This window comes from Excalfactoria chinensis, chromosome 2 (genome assembly GCF_039878825.1).
Source record: "Excalfactoria chinensis isolate bCotChi1 chromosome 2, bCotChi1.hap2, whole genome shotgun sequence".
Classification (NCBI taxonomy): domain Eukaryota; kingdom Metazoa; phylum Chordata; class Aves; order Galliformes; family Phasianidae; genus Excalfactoria; species Excalfactoria chinensis.
The window spans coordinates 8,702,764-8,722,519 of record NC_092826.1 but is presented as its reverse complement, the minus strand read 5'-3'; the positions used below and the strand labels follow the sequence as shown (position 1 = coordinate 8,722,519).

The window sequence follows — 19,756 nt, the reverse complement described above, 5'->3', positions numbered from 1 at the left end:
AGGCTGGACACTTGGAATCAGATTCTCAGAGAAAGCCCATGAAAAGCCACCTGAGTCACTGAACAGTGACTATAAGTGGCACAACTGGGCTTGACCGCAGTCTTCTGCAATCCAGGGGGCTCTGTCTTTGAGGCAGGCCAGTACTCATGAACCTGCCCTTGGATGGTAGAACCAAGCAAGCCTTTAATATCTTATAAGTATCTAATGTTGTCTATCATATGCTAACAGATAATGAAATTGTGTGTCATGGAGACTCTGAGTTCTGTTCCTGCCACGCTTGATCAAGACCAAAATTTCCAGCAGGCCACTAAGAGCACTTCTGCACGGTCTAGAAATTGTTAGTCGTTCTGAAGCAATCAAGCTAAATCTTCTTTTGCAAAAAGCAAAAACCAAAGAGCGTCATGAATCTAGCTCAGATTTTTTCCAGGGAACATCTGAACCAATTTAATTCAGTAAGCCCCATTCCAGCCATTAATCCCCAGCCAAATTTCTTTTTTCTTTTCTTTTCTTTTCTTTTCTTTTCTTTTCTTTTCTTTTCTTTTCTTTTCTTTTCTTTTCTTTTCTTTTCTTTTCTTTTCTTTTCTTTTCTTTTCTTTTCTTTTCTTTTCTTTTCTTTTCTTTTCTTTTCTTTTCTTTTCTTTTCTTTTCTTTTCTTTTCTTTTCTTTTCTTTTCTTTTCTTTTCTTTTCTTTTCTTTTCTTTTCTTTTCTTTTCTTTTCTTTTCTTTTCTTTTCTTTTCTTTTCTTTTCTTTTCTTTTCTTTTCTTTTCTTTTCTTTTCTTTTCTTTTCTTTTCTTTTCTTTTCTTTTCTTTTCTTTTCTTTTCTTTTCTTTTCTTTTCTTTTCTTTTCTTTTCTTTTCTTCCCTTCCCTTCCCTTCCCTTCCCTTCCCTTCCCTTCCCTTCCCTTCCCTTCCCTTCCCTTCCCTTCCCTTCCCTTCCCTTCCCTTCCCTTCCCTTCCCTTCCCTTCCCTTCCCTTCCCTTCCCTTCCCTTCCCTTCCCTTCCCTTCCCTTCCCTTCCCTTCCCTTTCTTTTCGTACATTATGATTTACTACAAAGCTCTACTTTCATTATTACTTAAAGAAGTAATGACTCTTCCAACCCGGGTCATTCTGTGAAGTAGTTGTTCAGATCTTCGAGCAACTCTTCCTCTTGATTGGGAAAATAGTACACATATGTAAGACTATTACTCTTCTGAGAGAACTCTTTCCCAATTAAAAATAGTGTCTGTGAGGGAAATTATGGTCTTGTAAATAGCTTCTGCTTCTGAGTAAGACTACATTAACAGCATAAATTAGGCTTGGTTTCTTTATATCTACTAGATCTGCTGTTTGCTGCAATACCAGCACAGTAACAGACACAATTAATGTTGAACAAATATCCTGGGAAGGCTTAAAAATGTTGAAATCCCACATAAGCATCTTTTGATTGTTGAAAAAACCTGATCTGCCTAGTGCATTCAGGAATGAACCTATTTCCTCCTTGGGAAGTAATCCCAATAAATATCTTTTTTGTTTTTGAAACACACAGGAAAAGGCAAAAGAGAAACATATTTTCTCATGATAACTGCAGTCAAAATCAGAGGGTGTTGCCAGGGTTCACTAAGATGCTGCCTGGTCACTGTCATCCTCCTTCCGTCTGTAGGAACCAGAGCAAAACCTCCTGCAGTTTACATCTGGAGTGAGAACTGGATGACGCTGCACAGTTCTGGTTTTCATGACCACCTCTCATCTCCTGCTAAATCCAGTAAACTAATCTAAGTTGCAGATAGCTGGAGGTGCTAAGGAGCAAAAACACTCAACTGTACTTTCTGGGGCTTTGAGTTACTTTCCTTTCAAAGTTCTGGAAAAATTCAAGGGTCTCCAAGACACAGATTGACTTATCTTCAGTGATCGGGCCCAGCTGATGATTTCAATTTAGGAGGGATTTGGATTATAAAAACAAATGTTCTGCAGTTCAGGACTGAGCTACATTGTTCTGCACTGGGAAACTCAAGAGGAAGTGCCCTTGTCTGCTGAAATACTAATTACTGAGCTGAAATAATTGACCTCACTTTCAAAAGAACGTTGAAATAATTTATTCAGGACTTTGCTATGATCTGAAGCTCTGAATTTTAGGCAACCAGCTTCTGAAAGTTACTGATGTAAGCTTTTATCTACAAAGGAAAGTCTTCTTATGGTACCACTTGTCTAAACAAAATGTGGCCTCTTTACTGGCAGCCAGCACAGATGAGCAGTGCTTCAATCCCATGGAAGTTCTCTCATTTTTTCTTTTTCTTTTTCTTTTTCTTTTTCTTTTTCTTTTTCTTTTTCTTTTTCTTTTTCTTTTTCTTTTTCTTTTTCTTTTTCTTTTTCTTTTTCTTTTTCTTTTTCTTTTCTTTTTCTTTTTCCTTTTCTTTTTCCTTTTCTTTTTCTTTTTCTTTTTCTTTTTCTTTTTCTTTTTCTTTTTCTTTTTCTTTTTCTTTTTCTTTTTCTTTTTCTTTTTCTTTTTCTTTTTCTTTTTCTTTTTCTTTTTCTTTTTCTTTTTTTCTTTTTCTTTTTCTTTTTCTTTTTCTTTTTCTTTTTCTTTTTCTTTTTCTTTTTCTTTTTCTTTTTCTTTTTCTTTTTCTTTTTCTTTTTCTTTTTCTTTTTCTTTTTCTTTTTCTTTTTTCCTTTTCTTTTTCATTTTTATTTTTATTTTTATTTCACAGAAGTGTTATTCTTTGTTGGGGAGGAGATAGCCAGAGGTCACAAACTGTATATTTCCATCTGTTGTCACAAGGCACTCAGATCCTCTGTTCCTCCACTGGAATTGACTGAACGGGCTCAAAGTCATGGAAAGGCACATACACATGTGGTGCAATTGCCCTAGACTCATGAGCAGAGATCAGAATACAAATGCTACATATTTCTAATTAACACAGTTTCTCACTAACACATGATCTAAACTCCATTTCAACATTTTCTGTGATTTTATTTTATTTTTTTTCTCAGACAAGAAGAAGATGATTCTATTCTATTCTTCTAAATGAGAATTTGAACATAATCATCCAGCATTGTCTAAGATGTCCTGTTTTAGCCTCAGATTGGGGTTATGTCCCCACTGCCTAAAGGACAGATCTATCATTGCCATTCATCTGTAAATCCAGCTCTCTTACTCATGCTACAGAGATTGACCAAGTTTGTTTGGGAAGCCCCACCATGACTCACACAGCATGAGCCTATTGCATATCCCAGCCCTCAGAAGGAGCTGCCTAGGACCTAGGGCTTCTTCTGTCTGTTTGGGAAAGGAATCTGATTTAAAATGGTGAGAAGTAGCCTTAGAAATTATCTGTGGGGCAGGGAGGGATTTGGATGAAGAACAAACTCAAAGCCAGGCTATTCTCTGCACTTGGAGGCATCAAAAGGTTTGAAGCTCAAGAGTTTACAACCATATGCATACATGCATCTACTACCCCATACAGATAACAGTATAATTACTATTCTAAGCTTCCCAGGAACTCTGAGAAGAAGATAAATTCCAACAGCCAGGTGACTTCTCTAGCTCAGACCAGGAGCCAGGTAGGTTGTCATGTGGCTCCAGAACACAGGAGCAAACATGACTTGCTATTATCTTTTAGTTGTTAGTCCTTCCCTTTAAGTCTGATATTCTCAATGGTAAGGAAATTAGATCTGAGTCCAATTCCATTTGTTGGTCTAAGTGGTGAGAAAAAATACCAGCTACAGATGATCCTGTGCCAGAAGTAGATTCAACATGTGAACATGTGGCTCCAGCTCAACCACAACTTCATAAACACAGAAAACAAAAGAAGATAAAGTAGAAATGACCCATGAAATCTAGGACTTTGGCTGACGCCGCTGATTAAATCTGGATTCAGATCATGACATTAATCCAGAACAAGTGTAAGATCAAAACTGGTGACTGATAATTTAAAAGCTGTACATTCGATATATAATTATAGTACCCATTAGTCTTAATAAAATATCTTCAGAAATTGTCAAGGCAGAGATCTTCTTTATTCATGAATATAGATAACTTCTGAACTGTAGGAATTTCTGATCCTAACAAGTTTTACTAAGTACTCAGCTACTAATTATGAACAGCAATAAAAGGACACCTGCTGAAATAATTATTAAAGGATGCACAGCTATGACCTGCCACTGATCAGATGGATGGTAGCAGTATCCTACACCAGCAGAGAATGCAGAATTCCACATTTTATGGGAAATGTACCATTAGGTAAATGATTATATCAGTAAGTATGCTAATTTTTGTGACTATTAAACAACTTGGGTTGGAAAGCAGAAGGAAAGCAGCAATATAGTTACACCCTAAATTAGATAAAATAAATCTATGCACTCCACGGTGCTGGCATGGATCGTAGTTATTCACAAATAAATCTGGAATATTACCACAAAACTCATTTTGTAGTAGTACTGTAAATCAGGTAGGAGATAAGGATTGGACCCTGACTGTTAGTAGTGATTGAACAGCTGTAATTTCAAGACAAAATTTCTTCCTTGGATGTGTCTAATTGCATGTTGAACTCAAACAAGCTTTTTTCATGGATGCTAAAAATGCCTGTGAGATTAAGGGGAAAAAAACACCACAAATCCATGTTGCAAGTGTCTATCCAGGGTAAGTACAATATTCGGACAAGTAGTCCTGTTCAGCTCTTGCTTCCTATGTGGAAGTTCTCAGTCACTACTGAGATGGAATCCTGAAGCATTGGCTTGGGCAGTTTTGTGTTCTGATATGGAACAGTAGTATCATGCTAAGTCCTTGGTGTTACACTGAATCTCGATAACATAAGGCTTGTCCTGAAACTCTCTACTGCCTGTCTGTCTGGCAGTTCTGGCCAGAATAGAATTGATTTTATGCATTTGATCAACTGCATTAAAAAGAGTGTGCAGCTGCACCAGCCTTGGCAGGAGACATCTTCCTCTTCCTGCCCCAGTAATGCTGAGAAGCACCTCAGCTGAGTGTCTCATTTCTCACTGGCTTGCTCCATTCTGGCTACTACAAGGATGAATAAGAGAGTGGGCTGTGGTTTGACTGCTAACAGCTGACTTCTTTTCTCCCCAGAGTGGTGAATATGAATGGTGAAGTACATGCAGTTGTAGGCTCTCCCAGGGCCCTGGGGACACAGCTTGGCTTCCAACTGCAATCTCACCCCACCCTCATGCCACAAAGCCACTGCTCCAGTTGATGTAATAGGCTGGCAGGGGTATTTTTGCCCTTTCAACCAAACATTTTGAATATATAGCCTTAGGGCTTGAATTGAAATGCTATTTTCTTTCTTAGGTTAAGGGCAATTCTGGCGATGGTACAAATGTGTTATTTTTACCTGCTGAATTACAAATGAGGCTTGCAGTTAGCTGAAAAAGATTAGTTGCACTACATTATTTGCACAAGTATCACTTAGAAACATATATGTTTATATTCAAAGTGAGGTCCTCCTTGACATAGAATTATATGATGGCTTAGGTTGAAGCAGATATCAAAGATCATCTCATCCCAACCCCGTGTGTGGCTGCCACCCACCAGACTAGGCTGCCCAGGGCCTTGAACACCTCCAGAAATAGGGCATCCACAGCTTCTCTGGGCAGCCTGTGCCAGCGCCTCATCACCCTAACCCTAGACCAGTAAACAATGGAAATAAATGGAAATTAGAAGCCCATGAGTTTTAGGGAGCTACAACACACTCAAAGAATGTCTCACACAGATTTATTCTGGTGTAGAGGTGCAACAATTTTAAGTTGTATTGGTTTCTTTAAGCACCAAATCTTTTAAGACTGGCTGTTACTTACTCCCAGCTCTGTGCTGTGGCACCATGCAGACATAGGACCACTTTTCCCTACACACTCAACTGCTCCCATCTCCTCTGTGCGCATTCTCCTTCCATCACTTCCTCTCTGCCCAATGCATTCAGGTTTTGAGAGACAGATGAGCTCCACTGGGGCATTTTCACCATCCCAACCTACAGCATGCAACTTGCTGCCCCTTCCTCTGTGCCACCTCGGGTCTCCTCCAGCCCTGCACTCCCTTGGAGATCAGCCAGTGCTCCTTGGAGTGCTCTGCTTCACCTCAAAGGCCCACAACTTGTTTGTTATTGCTTTTTCCCCGCTTTATTTGTGAAAGCTGAGTGTTGAAATTCTGTCCCCTTGGTTGTCACCTCCTTTCTCTGCTTCATCCTTCCTGCTGGGTGCTTTGCCTAATGCACCAATAAAGACATGAATCAGAGTGGGGCATATCTGCCCAGTGCTGTCATGTAGTGACAGCAGGGAGGCATGAAGACATACAAGTTTTGTTTTGTTTTCTTCCTTGTGCTGCAGGGTATACAGAGCTTCCTGCTGCAGCCCCCCACTCTCTCTACTACCACTGCAGTTTCTTTGGAGTTAGCCACATGCTTCAAATTGTTCTGTGGTTAGCTTATAAGAACAACCCCCCACACAAATACCTACGGATTGACTTGCTTTAGCCAGGGTGGTAGCAAAGGGGACAAAAAAGGAGGTGGGGGGGCTTCCCCTTTTCATTTTTGATGAGAATAAAATCAAGCTTTTTCTGACTTCTCCAAGCTGCTCACAGCCACTGTGTTGGAGTGTGTGCTGCTTGTTGAAGTTTTCCCATTTGTTTGCATTTCCTGCTGATGAGAAGAGCCTTGTTTGACAGCCCTGGCCCTGAACACTGGGGGTTGCATCGTCAGTTTGGTGTAAATCATCCTGCCTGGATGGTAACAGAAAATACATCCTCCTCCCCGTGCGTGCTATGTGAACCCAAAGCTGGGGGAAGACTTCTGCACTTTGACATTGCCCTATCCCATATCCCTTAACTCTTATAAAAGCTGAATACTTTTCTGCTGACTCACAGAGGCAGATGGGTTTTGTTAACTCCAGCCTTGAGATAGGGGAGGATGTGGGGAAAACATCACTGTGTCTCAGGGAAGGCTCAACCAGGCTTTGTGGTTTAGAACCAAGCGAGGAGCTTTAGTATGGTATGCAGCTCAGGCTGAGCCCTGCTGCTCCCCATCCTCACACTAATTAGTGCCTGGATAATGAGACAAAGAGTGCTTCCCACTTTACCTGGTACCCTCTGCACTGCTGCTCCCCAAAGCCCAAGAGAGAACCTTAAAGCCAAGGGCAAAGAGAAAACAACTGCTCCAAACAAGCCCATGGCTCTAAAATCCTTGGCAATTCCATTGTCTCTACTTAGCTCTTCTTAAATTATAGAATTATTTGATGAAAGTGCTCTCTGCTTGTATTCCCTCATATTTTTGAGGACTGGGAAGCCACTGAAGGAATTGTCTCACAAACTAAGTCCCATATGGAAACAGCTTTCAAACGTGATTGGCACATCTGTTCCATGTAGTGCTTATGAGAGTGGACCCAAATGTAAATACAGATAATTATTTCACCATGTACCTTTAAGATCCTCCTCAGTGGCCTTTCAGTATCTAAAGGGGGCTATAAGAAAGAAGGGGGAAGACTCTTTAACAGGGTCTGCTGTGACAGAGCAGGGGAAACGATTTCAAACTAAAAGAGGAGAGATGTAGACAGGTTATAAAGAAGTTTCTGTTACAAAAAGGGTAGTGAGGCACTGAAGCAGGTTGCCCATAGAGGTGGATGTCCCATAAAATCATAGAATCATAGAATTACCCAGGTTGGAAAAGACCTTGAAGATCATTAAGTCCAACCGCAGCCTAACCAGTACCCTAACTCTAAAAACCCTCCACTAAATCATATCCCTGAGTACCACATCCAAACGGCTCTTAAACACATCCAGGGATGGTGATTCAACCACCTCCCTGGGGACCCTATACCATTACCTAATTACCCATAGTTGAGGACACTCAAGTTAAGGCAGTATGGGGCTCTGAACAACCTGACTGACCTGTATGTATCTCTGTTCATTGCAGGGGAGCTGGAATAGATGACCTGCAAGGGTCCCTTCCAACTCTAACAGTTCTATGATTCTGTGATTAAGTTTATTTTTCTTTACAATGTCTGATTAAACACCCTACAAGGTGTCTAGAAGAGGTTTGAAGAAACAGACCAAAAGTGATCTGCTTGCTCTACTTGCTCAGATAAGAGATAAAATTTTATTCTTTGCTTTTTCCAGAAAATAACAAGAAAAGAAGGAGTCAGAACCTCACAGTGTGCAGAACAGTTTCAGGGAAAGAGGCTTAGTTCCTCTGGTCCATTTATCTCTGACCAAAGAAACATCACCACGTGCATGAAGTTAGCTGTGAAGGACTCTAGTCCTGTCATAACTGTTTATTTGCACATGCCAACAACAGTACGAAAGGGCCAGCAGTTGTGACAGTGAATGGGTTGGACATTTGGAGGGAAGGTGCATCAGCTGAACCTTCTTGGTGATGCAGAAAGGGAAGAAGAGGGAGGGAAAGAAAGAACAGGACATATCTAATCTTAGAAGCTTCAATGGTGTGGCTGTCTATCAAAAAGTGACTTTTCGCCACATTTAGTTATTGGAATTGAATAGATAAATCTTCATGTCCAGTCAGACCTCATCCTGCTGAAGGTATGGGAGTGAATGGCAGCAGAAACACAGAAAGAGCTGCTGGGGAACACTGGTGCAGGAATCCGTGGTCATGGAGAGCCGAGGTGGGAATATTACACTTAGATGGTTCAAACTAATGTGATAATCATTTATTAGGGAATGATTTAATGCTTGGTACAGTTATATCAAGAGGTACAAAAAAATCCCACAGTCTAAATCAAAGCAAGCCTTAAACCTTTGTAAGGGCTATTAGGAAAGGGGAAAAAAAATCACAAGGAGGAAGGAGGAAAGAGAATTCACATTTATAAAAAGAAGCCTGCACACAATGAGCTGAAGGTTGTGCTTCTGCACTTCCTGGTCTGGGCGTGAGCAGCAGAGGAAATACCAAAATACCACCAGAAAAACTGTTCCCACAGCATTTCCAACCTGACTTAAACCAGAAAGCTCTGACTGTCCTGCAAAAAGGAGGGAAAAACCAATCGAGCCAATTCCAGGGCTCCTGCTCATCAGTCAGCCAAACACATTTCCAGGCCTGGAGTTAGGAAGACCTATAGAAGTCTTTACGTTTCCCCTTCTGTCCTCATCAGTGCACTGTTTTCTGCACTTAACTGATGTTTAGTGATGCTTTGACCGTTCTGACATCTTTGAGACATGCTCCAGCCACTTCAGTTGCAGCCTTTTGCAGGCAGGGCACTGGGTTTGGTCTTACTCAGGTAGAGGGTTCATTGCCCTCCCTCTCATTTGGGGGGAGATCGATCCTCTGCACCGAGTGTACCCACCTATGTACCCAGTAGGAACCAGCATTTCAGTGCATAAAATACCATCAGTTTCAGTGTTGCCCCACGTTATTAATTAAATTCCTGAAGGCTTGCTAGCAAAAGAAGACATGGGTTTGGCCAGACTGGTCTCACACAGACCTTCAGCAGATTCTGAAGAAAATCCTTAAAAAGAGAAGCAGGATCACATTCAAAGGATTGTGCAGAAATCTGCCACACCAAATAATTATTAAACTTAAAACTTCAAAATTGGAAGCTTTGGAAAGAATTTGGAAGATGGTTCCTTTTCTTTGTTGGTACGAAAAAGAAAGGTATTCTCTCTCATTAAACCAAAACAATTAGGTATTAAAGTCTTTTGAGTATGCATCACTATGTGTAGTGTATTATATGCTAGAGGTCAGGGCATTTTCAGTAGTCTAATGAAAATAAGGACTAAAATGAAAGCTGTTTTCCCTAGTTCTGAGTATATAAGCAATTTCTGAGTTGAGGCTTTTCCCTAAAATTGGAGAACCAAATTCCTGGATCAGGTCCAAGAAGCAGCTCAGGAATAAGCACTAGAAGCATGGCCTCCAGCTAAGGGACACAACAAAAGCTGCAGCAGTGATGATGCTTTATCTTCCACATCATCCTGCCACAAAGCTTCCATGGGTGCTGGCAATGAAATATGCTCCAAAGAGGTCTGAAGATTCTTTTTTCTTTTCAGTGCTGATTTTGAGACCAGTCCACCCACTGCGCTCATGGCCATGGCTTAACTGAGAACACCTCAGGCTAGCAATAATGCTTCCAGGGGCTCTCCCATCTGAAAATGAAGCGAAAACCTCAGCTAAGCCCAGTGTTTGAATGCAACTTTCCAGCTAGGGCAGCATAGCACTCAGCGTTTTCCCTCCTACAGCAAAAGCCCCTTTCTGGCCTCCCGGCACACTGCTGCATGAAATACACTTTCAGTCCTACTGCAAACTTAGTTAAGAGACAATAGGAGAAATAGTTGGAACATGAGTATTTTTGTAAAATTTAAAAGTAGATCAAGAATAAAACATGAAATACCAAGGAAGCACACAATACCACTCGTAAAATTATCTTTAAGATCATTTCTACGGAGCTTGAGACATTGCAATTTAATACATGTGGCCCTAATGCTGCAAGACTTTTCTTATAGAGCTCTTCCTAAAGTCACTGAGGTTTTCTGTATGAGTAAAAGTTACTTGCATGGGTAAGGTCTTGCAGAATCTGGCCTGATACGTAAAGTTTACCTGGATGTTATCTAGGCTGTAGAGCAACATGCATTTTAGGAATGAAAAATGGATTTCACTGAATCCTTTTGAAAAAGTTTTCCCTTCAGCTTCACCCATTTGCTTTTTGCAGCTCTGCAGCCCCGCTCAGCCTTTGTCCTGCACAGCACCCAGCACCCTCCCAGCCCATGCCTGCAACTCACCGGGATGTGTGTGGGCTGAATTCCCATGCCAGATGTGCTCCTCAGACCTAAGGCCATTATTCCATCTCAGACTAAAAAATATTCTCCCATGGCTAGCTGGAAAAGATCATATTTCTTCAGGTTTTATTTCCACCAAAAAGAAAAAGATGAAATAAAAGTCAAAAGTAAAAAAACAACCAAGAAACAGAGAGGAAATCCAGTTCACGGTAAGCCCAGAGTTCTGCAGGCTAAGGGTGTTGCTCTGCATCCATAAATGTCCTGACCGGTGAGCAGACACAGGCACTACAACTGGAAAGAGAGCAGGAAGGAAAGCCAACCATGTGAGCAAAGTGAAAAAAAAAAAAAAAAAAAAAAAGGAAGTTTTTTTCTTTAAAAAAAAAAAAAAATGAGAGAAAGAGATTGCAAAGGGTCTGCTCGGTGGACAGCACTTGGGCTGATAGCAGGGATTTCAGGAAATCCAAACACTCAGACAGGAAATCTGAACACTGGATAAACACGCCATAATCTCCACAGATACAGCTAACATGCTGCCTCTCCGGTTAACCCTTCAGCTGCAGTCCTGGCTGCAGTGCCTGGAAACACTGAGCTGCCCTGGGGGCTCCCAGCCTTCCCCTTGCTGCCTCCAGACTCACATCCTGGTGTGGGATAGTTTCCTCTCTTTATTCCTACATAGGGATTTTTAGGTAGGGTTTCCTCCTCTGGGGGTGATGTTGCACTCAGGGTGCAGTTTGTGTGCTGTCGACCTGGGACTCCTGAACCGGTTTTACTTCTCCTGCCGCTTTCTCCCTCTTTGGATGTAACAGAAGATTGATGTGCCTGCCTGTGAGACATGGCAGGGTCCCACTGATGATTTACTGTAGGGCTGGCGCAGAGGAGGGAAGTGCACCCCTGAAATTAGGGAGGTCTTAAAGGAGGAGGGGAGTTTGAAAACTCTCATGTTGTCAAGGAATTTAGGATCAAGCGTCGCAGTCCTTAGGAAAATTAAGATGAAACGATGAAACGTGTTCAGTTGCTTATTTCTGGACTATGGATTTGGCTCTTTCTGTCTTCTGGTTCATTCTGTAACATTAAGAGCATCACTTTTTTTTTTTTTTTTTTTTTGAGTCTTTTTACTTGCTTTATTTATTTACATAATCTACCTTCTTTAAACTATAAATGTAAAACTCTTTATCAGCTACAGCAATAAGGGAAAGCAATAGTACTTCCAATCAAAACAGAGTCATAGAATCATTAAGGTTGGAAAATACCATGAAATATCAGCTACTCCAACTGTAGCCCATCCCCACCATGCCCACTAACCCATGTCCCTCAGTGCCATATCCACACATTTCTCAAACACCTCCCTGTGTAAATCAGTGACCTAAAGATAGACAGGTGCAGAATGGACTCCTCACTCCCACAAATGTAATTAGTAAAATAAAGTTTACATGCAAGTGGTCCCATTGAAGTCCACAGGGATTTCAAAACCCAAAATAAAGCCTCCAGGTGTTGGCAGGATGAGGATTTCACAGGCACTGGTTATGGCGTTCCCTGAAAGTGGTCAAGTTTGGAAATCACACCTGCTCTGTAGAGGTAGGTTGTATGGGCTGTGTGGAACCTGGCAGTGAAACTGGGCTGGAAATAGGATTTTAAGACATCTTTTCCTCCTCTATCCTCTGGTCTCCAACCCAGTTCTGAGTCAGTACACAACTTCCAGGTCAGATCCTCTCATTCCTAGTTGTTCTCCCATTATTTTCTAAGATGTGTGAGGCCACTGATGGAGGCCAACCCCTGCAAACATGGTTGAAATGCAGGCAGCAGCATCTGTGCACTGGGCTGGTAGAACAAAGGCTCTGCTTTGGAGGCATGAAGTCATTCCCCTTGCCTAGCACACGCTATGTGAAACAAGTACCAAATGGTTGCTTGGTGATGTCAGGAGGGAACTGCTGGAAAAACAGGGAAAAATTAAAATCTCAGAGGAGTTTGTTCTTTTTTTTCCTTTTTTTTTTTTTTTCATATACTTTGCCAGTGAGCTATTTCAGTTATTCACTTATGTCCAGAGAAGTTCCTCTGTTTTCACTTCTTTTCACCTTTCCTACTGTTGTTATCTCTTTTTATTGACACTCTTTCCAGTAGCAAAAGGAAAATAAGAACAGAGAAAAAGAACAAAGCACTGCCTTTGTTTTCAACTGAATTGGGAAAAAGGAGAAAATAATTAGAAACCCCTCAAAATATACATGTTAAGAAATTGCCTTTTTAAGCTGAAGAGACTTTTCATTTGAAAACATTCAAGCAGCACTAGGAAAAAAAAAGAAAAGAGCTGGGGGAAGTGGGATATAATTTATTACCACTAACATCTGCTGTAAATCAGTTAAAGGTAGGCAAACATTCCCTGCCAGGACACAGTTAGGTCAAGGTGAGAGGGATAAAGCAATAATTAAATGCCCAGTGTCCTCTGGCTACCTTCAGAGGGCTGTGAGCAGAAGAGCAAGTGTTTGCTGCAGAACTGGCTTCTGTCTTGAAAGAAAAAGTTCAAAATGGGGATAAAAAATTCTATGTTATGTTCAACGGGCACCCATCAGTTTATTAAATGTTCCAGCAGCTTTCATGATGAACCACAAAAAGCGGTTACGTGTTTTTGTTTCTCTAGGAAAGAACTGGTTGACAAAAGGTTGTGCTTACTGTGAAAAGTATCATTTGATGACAAATGTCTCTTGAAAAGCTCTGTTGTGAGATATTATTGTCCCTTAGTGAAAAGGAGAACAGGGATGTGGTGGGTAGAAAAGCAAAGCTAAAAAGAAATAAGAAAAAAAGAAACTCGAAACAAACCATACCGAAATATTTGGCAGAAACAGAGTAGAGAGAAAACTTCAAACTCAGGCCAGCATTTAATGAAGCTAAAAAAGTGGATGGGGATTCCTGAGAGGGCACAGCAGCTGCAAAATCTCCATTATCACCTGGGAAAAAAGGCAGTGGCTTTACCCAGCGCAGAAGTGGAGATGCTTGCTCTTAAACTGAAAAAGCCTCCCCCTCCCTTAATGCATCCACAGCAGCTGAGCTTCCTGCTCACTGTATCCCCAGGCTACAACTTTCTGCAGACCAACAGCTGAGAGTGAAATTCTCAGTTTCAACGAAAAACGCTACAGCTACCGAATTAAGACAAATCAGTTCATTAAAGATAAAAAGGGTTTAGCCGTGTATGTGATAGATAAAGCACAGGAAATTATAACTGAGATTGTGAGCAAAATGCTCGTGGATGAGTTATCATTAACCTGCGAGGCCCCAAGCTCTGTTATTTTTCATATTTCAACCACAAACCTTATCATTATAAAGAGTTACGAAATTTCTTCAATATAGAGTGGAAACAAAGATCAGTTATTTAACTTCCACCCCCCTACTAATTGGGTTTGGAGAAGACTTCAGCAAAACAACATTTGGAGGAAAAAAAAGCTTTGGTCTCTGCTTTGTCATTGTTCACCCTTCCATCACACAGAGGCTTTACACCCTTGAAAAAATGACTTCATGTATTTGTATGAAACTAATTGACTTCCCCTTTCAAGTGGGGACTTTCCCTGTGCACTCAGCAGTACCACATCTTTTGATAGCTACCAGAAACTGTGTGCTACAGAAACGCTGCAGCACAGCTCCACCAACTTACACATTCATGCTCTATCTGTATTTCAGAGAATCATAGAAACACAGAATGGACTGGGTTGGAAGGGACCTCAAGGGTCATGAAGCTCTACCCCCCTCCTGCCACATCAGGGCTACCAACCTCCATATTTAATACCAGACCAGGCTGCCCAGGGCCCCATCCAACCTGGCCTTGAACACCTCCAGGGATGGGGCATCCACAACCTCTCTGGGCAGCCTTTTCCAGCACCTCACCACTCTCACAGCAAAGAACTTTCCCCCGATATCCAACTTAAATCTTCTCTCCTTCAAATTAAAACCATTTCCACTTGTCCTGCTGTTATCTACCTTTTCAAAGAGCCAACTTTCCTGCTGTTTATAGGCTCCCTTTAGGTACTGGAAGATTCCAGTGAGGTCATCCCTCATCCTTCTGTTCTCCAGGCTGAACAAGCCCAGCTTCCTCAGCCTGTCTTCAGACCTCTGATCATCTCTGTGGCCCTCCTCTGGACCCTCTCCAATAGCTCCCTGCCTTTCTTGTATCGGGGGCACCAGGAGGATTTACAACAATGTATACTTGTCTTAGCAAACATTAGAACAAATCATTAGAAAATGCTAACCAAAAGGATTTCACTGACACAGCTTCCTGTAACCCATAAACATTCTTTTTCTCACAAAACTTCAGTAATTAGTTACTTTAGAGACTTCTGGCCATTCAGTTGAGCTGACGTTCAATTTGAACATGCTTGGAAATCCCTGCCTATTTTGTTACATTCTTCTCCTTCCTAAACAAGCAGTCAAGGAGGTTTACTCCTGAGATCTGCATCCCTGCTGGCACTCCTGCACCCGCCAAGGCACCGACCCCTTCATCCAGTAGCAAGCCACGTGCTCCTACATTAAACAACAGACATGGCTGTTTTCCCCACTGTTCATTCAGTGAAATATAGCAGAAGCTCTGTTCTAACAGGTTTAACAACATGTTTGCACATTTATTAAGCAAATAACACCTCTTGACGTTAGGAAAAGGTCCAGGAATTAGAAACTGCTTCGACAAGAAGCACTTGACCCATGGTAGTTACTATAGGCTGTACCAATGCACAAGGACACAGTGCTCTTCATTTTCAAATGTTTTTACCTTACTGCCTCACCACACTCACTGCAAAAGACTTTTTCCTTATATCCATATAAATGACAAACAGATCACGTGAACTCATGAATAAACACTATGACAAAGCCCCAGATGATCACAGAAATGGTTTAGTAATTAGAGAATTCTTAAAAACAGAAATATAAACTTATCATGATCTGAGCCTTTGGAAGTCATATGAGCAACAATTTTAAGCATTCACTTTTTTTTTAGGAATGAAGAGACACATGAAATTAGTGCTAAAAATACTGTATATTTCTTATTATCATGAGCTGTACATTTAAAAGTATGGATGGGTGCCATGAGGCTTGTCATAGAGATGTGACAGTCAACACTTCTATAAACAGTACAAGCTCACATGCTGCAAACTCTGTATATCTGTATACAGCACAGGCTGGATATAAGACTATCAATTAAGTAAACATTTGTAGGATCTGGATAAGGAAAAGCTACAAGAAATTAAAGATATTTCCAATTCTAATTGTAGCTTTTATTTGGAAATAGTTGATGACCATCATTACTGCCATGGAAGGACTGAAGCACTTCCCTGAAGGAGGAACATGTTCTGTAGATGTCTCATTTCCCTGCTCAACCCTATTGCTTCATTCTTCTGGCTGGTCACACTCTGGCTCTGTTCTCCTAAGAGAGATGCCTTCAGGACTTCAGGACACAGTGGCTGCCCTCATCTCACTCACTTGCCCACTGTGGGTGTTTGATGGCTGAATTGTACATCCTGGCTCATTTGGAAACACATACCTCTGTCTCATCTGTACTCTGCTGCATAATCATCAGAATTTTCAAACCCTGCTGTGTACAATACTCGCTACATGTCTGTTTTAGGGCTATATAGAATATGTGTGGAGGAAGGCCATACATTATTATGCATGAATTAAGTCTACTTCTGGCTGCTTTACATCCTGTTCTACAACCTGCCTTGTTAGCATGTTTGCTGCTGAGCAACACATTGACTCCTTTTGGGGTAAATATCTTCCTTTTCTACCTTTTTTTGCAGCAAACACTACCACACTGGTTTTGTGCTTCAGAAGGAGGTTCCTATATCCCAGGTGGTCAAGAAATCACATAGCAGTGTTCATGCAGTGCTTTTCATACAAATGAGGGATCACACAATTCTCCTCACGTGGTGGTCAGATGAGTGAACTGCAGTTTGATTTTTGGTTACTCAGTGACTAAAGGCCAAGGGTTTATAATCTATTCCTAACAGCCTCACACCTTCAAACCAAGCTTCCTGTTCTCTAGGACCCAGAACACACTGCCACAGCAGTGTCAATAAGTTTTTGGTGGCTTCTCACTTCTGACCCCTCTTTAGTTATCTCTCCTTACAATGGAAGTAGATTCAGTTCATATGGCCTGGGACAGTTCAGCTGGAAGGGACCTACAAAGTTAATCACTGCCTGACCACGTGAACTCTAACCTAAAGTTGAAGCATGTTATTAAGGGCATAAATCTAAACGTTCCTTGAACACTGACAGGTTTGAGGCATCCATGGGCTCTTGGAAGCCTGTTTCAAGCCCCCTCACTATGTTACCTAATGCACAGTCTGAACTCCCTTGATGCAACTTTGTGCAGTTCCCACACATCCTTTCATCAGTTACCAATTATCAGACTCCAGCACCTCCCTCTTCACTTCTCAGAAGCTGAACAGTTATTTAGCAAATTTTACAGAGTTCAGTTTCTTCTTCTGGCCTTGGGCTCCTCACCCAGGCTTCATTTAGGCTCAAAAACCTCAGGGCACTTCTGTGTCCAGTTATGCTTTAGCTTCATCCTAACCCAGAACCAGATCCAGTGATGTGCACTAACGTACTCCCCATACATTGCCCTGTACCTCCTGCTCTGGGGGCACTCTGCTCTTGGCACTCTGACTCTCTCTTACTGTTATGAACTATGCCTCAGGGTTATGTTGATTTTCTGCTTATGCGCTTTATGTTGGTTGTGTTCGCATTGTCAGTAGGGACTACATTACAATTTACACCTTTGAGCCTGAATATCTCTTGGTGGTGAGCCTGTGGTCTTCCACCAGATTGAAGCCGGAGAGCAGACTAACACCTCAGTGGTGGAGATGATCAGAAACATCAAATGTAAACTTCAGCCCTAAGTCAAAATGTATTTGCCTCAATTCTCCATTGACAAATGGGGATTATCTCAATGTAGGACCTTACAGTGTGTGACTCAGATATGCTACAGGACACAGGCTGTACAGGTGGTCCAGGAATGGGATTTGTGAGGCCTAAGCAAGTACTGTGAGCATGAGATGCTATCTAACATTCCAACCATTATTGCTCTAATGGTCCAATGATTTTTTTTGCTGTATAGTAAACTAGAGAAAATGCATGTAAGGCAGTCTGGATGACATCAGTTTTCCCTCTCTTGCTTCAGCACTTTGTATACATTCAGTATGAAAGCTTGGTTTTGTTTCATAAAATGTGCAAGAAGTTTAAACAAAAATACATTCTTGTCTAAGGGAGCTCCAAATTAAATGGTTTCTAAAATGGGCCTGGAATCAAGACCCACTGCTGTTTGCTGCAAGAAAAAGGAGAAGAATATTAACTTCTGTGGGAGGAGGAGCCGTACCTTAAAAAAAGAAGCTGCTATTGAATGCAAAGCTGGTTTGGAAAGCTCAGATAATTGGAAACACATGTTCCTGGCTGCAGGCATACAGAACATAAACTGCAGAAGAAAAACAATAATAGAGAAGACACAGAGTATTTGAAAATATAGCTAGAGAAGTCAACACTTTACAACTTGTTAATGGTGACTGTGCCTGAAATATTGTTTTGCTTTGTTATTAGCTTTAAGACTACAAGTATATCAGTTAACTTTCCCATGTATGCTAACTTTATGATAAAACAGCGATTCCAGGTGAGTTGGATGATAGTATTACATAAGGAGACTATTTTAGTAAACTATCTGAGCAAAAATGACTCATAATGATACAGCTGAATATTTTATTTTAAACACAAAATGTGAATTACTTTGCACCTAAAAATAACACGCCCTCCTCTTCTGACTTTCAATGAACTGTGTTGATGCTGCAGGAGTTACTAACTTTTTCAGTGCAGCAAATCATCCTTTTTCTGTAGCCCTCTAATGCAAATATCTCTTTTCAGGCCAAAGCTTTGAAATCAAAACACACATAAACCCTCTCACTCCCACACTCCCTTTAATATGCAGCTTTTCTTGCTGCCTCTCCAAGATGATTCCTTCTTGGGTAGTAAAAGCCATGGGAGGAAGTAAAGGCTGTGAAAATCTGCACTGATAAATATAGATTTGATGCATATAGTGCAACAGTCCATACCACAGACATACTGTAGAGGAGAGCAGGCCAGCCACTTAGAGCTCTGTGGGCAGAGCTGTTACAAACCCATCTCTTCCCCATCTAGATCACTGAGTTTCTTCTCATCCCAGTAGGTGATGTATTCTTTGCTTCCTGCATCATCCCTGATTTTACTTTGATGGAGGTTAAGTTTTGCAGCTCTCAGACAAGTGCCCAGCAAATGCTATGTACCAAAAGTATTCTGGGCAATTTGGATTGTTATAACCTAGATTTGGCTACATTTATGCTGGTGTTCAAAATGCTGACAAAAGGCGCACCTCTGTCTGAAAAGCCATTTTACTGTCAAACTTTGAGTTCTTTTAATGGATGGAACATGGGGGTGAGGAGAGGGGGGTGGAGAAGGAGTTTTCCCTCTAACTTCATCATCTGGAATGACTCAAGCTTTTAAACTTCCATAAAGAAATAACTATTTAAAATAGATCAGCCCAAGACAGACAGCTAATGTAGAAAATGTGACACAAGTAGATGTCATTTAGTGAACTAATTTACTCTGAATTTTGATACGATGGGGTCTATTTTAGTAATCAGTGGTGCTCCCTGCAAAAATCACCACCCAAAGGCCCTTGGAGTCAGCATGAAACTCTTCCTCAACTTCTGTGATCAGGTCAGTGATCTGAATCCTCTTAGTTCTGTGCTTTTAATTATATTAGTGAGCAAATGACAAATATGGTCTTTAGAGAAAATAGTTTGGTGCATCAGAAGCCAGATCTAGCACTGCATTTCATACATTAGCATAAACTTGAATTTCACACATTTCATTGCCTCCCTTTGCTAATATTGCTCAGTTTCTCTTCACTGTGGGTCACCTTAACTGTGTGGTTTGGTGTTTTTTCTTCTGCTAGCACCCACATCAATGTTCTCATCTGTGAAAAAAATAAAGCCGTTCAGAGAACAGATAGAAATAAATGCTGTATGCTCGGACCTTGAAAATCCTGTGCCACGTCCAGG

General features: G+C 41.2%; 1 protein-coding gene across 3 annotated transcripts in view; it reads right to left on the bottom strand.

Moving 5' to 3' along the window:
* The window catches only part of ASAP1 (ArfGAP with SH3 domain, ankyrin repeat and PH domain 1), a 155,135-nt gene that overhangs the window by 122,985 nt on the left and 12,394 nt on the right, over positions 1-19,756 (bottom strand). Inside the window, exon 1 of one of the 3 annotated variants that reach the window (XM_072330299.1) lies at positions 10,701-10,986. The exons of the other annotated variants lie outside the window; for them this stretch is intronic. The gene's annotated coding sequence lies outside the window, so the exon portion shown is untranslated. Of the gene's footprint in view, positions 1-10,700; positions 10,987-19,756 lie in introns of those variants that run through there. 3 annotated transcript variants of the gene reach the window in all.